General features: G+C 46.7%; 1 pseudogene; it reads right to left on the bottom strand.

Annotated features, from left to right (window-relative positions):
- Positions 1-1549: 1549 nt before the first annotated feature.
- On the bottom strand, positions 1550-1646 carry LOC146045293 (U2 spliceosomal RNA; annotated as a pseudogene).
- Between the last annotated feature and the right edge of the window lie 2386 nt (positions 1647-4032).

The raw sequence follows: 4032 nt of genomic DNA, 5'->3' as shown, positions 1-4032 counted from the left end.
AGAGGCTACCCCTAATCAGAATGGCTACCCTTGCAAACTTACATTTACCTCCACCGGACCAGTAGGACAGGCCATGAGACCACAACTGGGCCAGGTGCTTGTAGGACCTGGAGAAAGGGAGAGAGCATTCCTACAACATATACACATCACATTTCTGAATGTGAAGAAAGGCAAAAATAGATTGACGTCTGCACTTATCCTTAATACTCCTCACATGAATGGTAAAAGGATTAAAAGTTACCATTTGTTAGGAGGTAATGCAGGGTTAGGTCATTGTATGTTTACGTTACAACTCCCATCGGGAGGCGCTTCCTCAGGGTCTGCAATCGGATCTCCCTGTTGGGGTGTCTGGATGCAGTCAAGCAGTTCATCGATCTCTTGCAGGCTGTTGAGCTCAGGTACCCCACTCTCATCATACACTTCCGTGTAGGCCTCCATCTTCCCTTCGAGGATTGGTTCAATCGATTCCACTGCCGTTTTCTTGGAAGATTCCGGGTCAGCAGCTGGGCTGTCCAACTCCTTCTCTTCATTCTCAGCTGTACATTTCCTGCAGGGGCAAGAGGTGGAAACTCTTCCTTGGAGAGGAGAGAGACAGGGAGGGGAGCAGAGGGGGTGGTGGGAGGAACATTGAAACCATCACCCACCTCTCTTTGAATAGGGCAATTGCCCACAAAGCTTCCCAATACCTCTTGTAGATTGCAATGGAGGCAAAGGTGGCATAGAAGATGCCTTTAAAGAAACTCTGGTGCAGATAATCCTTGCTCCTGGACCATCTTCTTGCCGGAGTACTCGACCGTCATGTCCGGTACCCGTCCGTCTACCTCCTTAAGCTTCATCACCACGGTCTGCCTCATGCCAGGGCTCCAAGGGTGGAAGGCCCTTGGAGTGGTCCTGGATGGGCACCATTGGTGGTGTCGCAGAAGGGGCAGTGGAGCTGGGGCTGTCCGGTCCGGTTGGACATTCAGACGGTGACTTACCCTTCTTCCCAGCGAGGAGGACCGAAGTGGAGGCTGATGGTGGCATAATGGCGGGAGCAGCTGTGACCATCCTTCCGGCTTCTCGGGGCAACAGAAGTCGGGGCGAGGAGTCTTCTTCGGTGTCAAGAGGGCAGAGCAACACAAGTCTAACCCTCCAAGGAGGCTAGGGAGTGATGCACGGCTTCAGAGGGCAGAGCAAAGCAAGTCTAACCCTCCACGGAGGCAGGGGAGCATTTCAGAGCTTTGGAGGGCAGAGCAGAAAGGCTGACCCTCCAAGGCAGCTCGGGAGCGCTGCAAGGCTTCAAGAGGGCAGAGCCAACAAGTCTACCTCTCCAAGGTGGTGTTGCAATCCTCTTCAGATGAAGTCCTCTTCTACTCGCAGTTGGGGCGAAGCGTCTTCTTCTTCAGCGTTGAGAGGAGGAGGGTCGGAGGTCGCTACAGAGGACAGAGCAGAGCAAGTCTGACCCTCAGTCTTCTCCCTCTTCAGGCAAAGTCCTCTTCTCTTCGCAGTCTCAATGTCTTTGCTCTTTTGCTCTTCTCGGCCTGGCAGCAGTAGCCCTGAGAAGGACCATTGTTGGTCCGAGAAAAAAGGAGCAGAGCTGCCTCTCAGAGTGAACTGATAAGAACAGATACTACACTTGATCTTAGCCAAACAGCCGAGAAAGCCATTACTATGCAAATGCCACAAAGCATCACGCTTACAGTACTCCAAACAGCACAGAGACAAGCCTAAAAACTTCTGGAACAAAGTCATTTGGAGTGTTGAGACCAAAATTTAACTTTTTGGACACAACCATAAACGTTACGTTTGGAGAGACCTATGATAAAGGGTACACCATTTCTACTGTGAAACACGGAGGTGGATCTCTAATGTTTTGGGGATGTGTGAGCTACAAAGGCACTGGAAACTTGGTCAAAATTGATGGCAAGATGAATGCAGCATGTTATCAGAAAATACTGGAGGAAAATTTGCACTCATCAGCCAGGAAGCTGCGCATGGTACGTACTTGGATGTTACAACATGTCAATGATCCAAAACATCTCTGGGGAGATCTCAAACGTGCAGTTCATGCAAGACAACCCAAGAATTTACAGGAACTGGAGGCTTTTTGCCAAGAAGAAGGGGCAGCTTTACCATCTGAGAAATTAAAGAGCCTCATCCACAACTACCACAAAAGACTTCAAGCTGTCATTGATGTTAAAGGGGGCAATAAACTGTATTAAGAACTGGGGTATGTAAACTTTTTATCAGGGTCATTTGGGTAGTTTCTGTTTTCATTATGATTTAAAAAGAGTAAACACAGTTGTTTGACAATAAATGGCTTCACCCAACCACTAACCATGAGTGAAAGAAAACTTTTTGAGTTTTCATTCATATTCTCTGACAAATGGCCAGAAAATCACAAATTCTGCTAGGGTATGTATGTATTATGAGCACAACTGTACAGGGGCAGATCCAGGATAAAATGACAGGGGGGGCACCATGATAAAAGCGGGTTTAGGTGGGGGAGGGCCAGTGTTAGTCGTGCCAGTGTACATGCTAAGAGAGCGGCAGAGAGAGGGTGGCAATGGGATTAAAAATAGGCCCTGGCATTTAAAGTACGCAGGCCCACCATGGCAACAAAAGTGAAGGCGCGCTCTGGAAAAGGGGGTGTGGCCACTCAACAGGGGGCATGTACAACACCATATACAACTTCTACACATTATGCAACAAAATACTAGACCCCATTATACTTGCCCCTTACACATGATGCCAAATGGAATGAGCCAAAAATTCAAACAATGCCACATGGATTGTGTCAAAATTCACATAATGCCACACAGATTGAGCCAAAATTTACATAATAACAAACGGATTGAGTCAAATTCATAAAATGCCAAATGGATTGAGCCAAAATTCACATAATGCCACATGGATTGAGCCAAAATTCACATAATGCCACATGGATTGTGTCAAAATTCACATAATGCCACACGGATTGAGCCAAATTCATAAGATGCCATATGGATTGAGCCAAAATTCACATAATGCCACATGGATTGAGCCAAAATTCACATAATGCCACACGGATTGAGCCAAAATTCACATAATGCCACATGGATTGAGACAAAATTCACATAATGCCACACGGATTGAGCCAGAATTCACATAATGCCATACAGATTAAGACAAAATTCACAATACGCTTCATAAACAGGGACATTGTCCACCAAAGGTGCGCATTAAACATTTACACCATAATGTCCATTGCACGTTAAGTTACACGGCATGATGTCCATTATGTATTATGCCAAACACCATAATGCCTATTAAAAATTATGCTACATACAGTAAGTGCTGCTTATCTACATGCTCATTGCCAAGGGTTCCATGCTCATTTCCAGAGGTTCCATGCTCGTTGCCATGTGGGATTACATGCTCATTGCCAACGGAGAATACATGCTTGTGGTAAATGGGGGACAGCCGCCGCCAGGCAGAAGTGATAGCCACTGACAGTGGCAGAGCCTGGCTGTATTCCGAGCACTGCAGGTCCCAGCTATTTGAAATAATACCCATTTCACACCAGAAAATGCATTCCCAGGTTGGCCCCTTTTACACCAGCCTAGCCCCTGCATTTTCTGGTGTGAGGGGAAGAGAAAACCACCCCTCCCCCCCTTTAACCAGTTATCTCATTTAACCGGCTATATCTTCGGAACTAAAAGACCCATTTACATGAGACAAGTATCATATTGAAGAACTTTTGAGTGGGCTTTGAATGATTTTGGTCCAGTGAAACTGGGCCGTTTGGTTCCAGAGTAATCTGCCCTCAAAGAACATGAACAGCCATGAAATAACATTTCAAAAATAAAAAAATCGATTTACATGCTATATCTCTGGAACCGATTGACCGATATGGACCATCCTGGTATCATATTGAAGGCCCAGCGATTTGGAATTGAATGACATCAACCACAAGCTCCTGTGATGCCAGGGGGGGAACTGGCAGCCGTTGGAACAGGGTGGGGGTCGGAATTGACTGGTCCCATATCATCCTATGGGGAAAAAATGTTACAG

This window comes from Crinia signifera, chromosome 1 (genome assembly GCF_055691185.1).
Source record: "Crinia signifera chromosome 1, ASM5569118v1, whole genome shotgun sequence".
Taxonomy (NCBI): domain Eukaryota; kingdom Metazoa; phylum Chordata; class Amphibia; order Anura; family Myobatrachidae; genus Crinia; species Crinia signifera.
The sequence above is the reverse complement of the archived record's forward strand: the minus strand, read 5'-3'. Positions and strand labels throughout refer to the sequence as shown.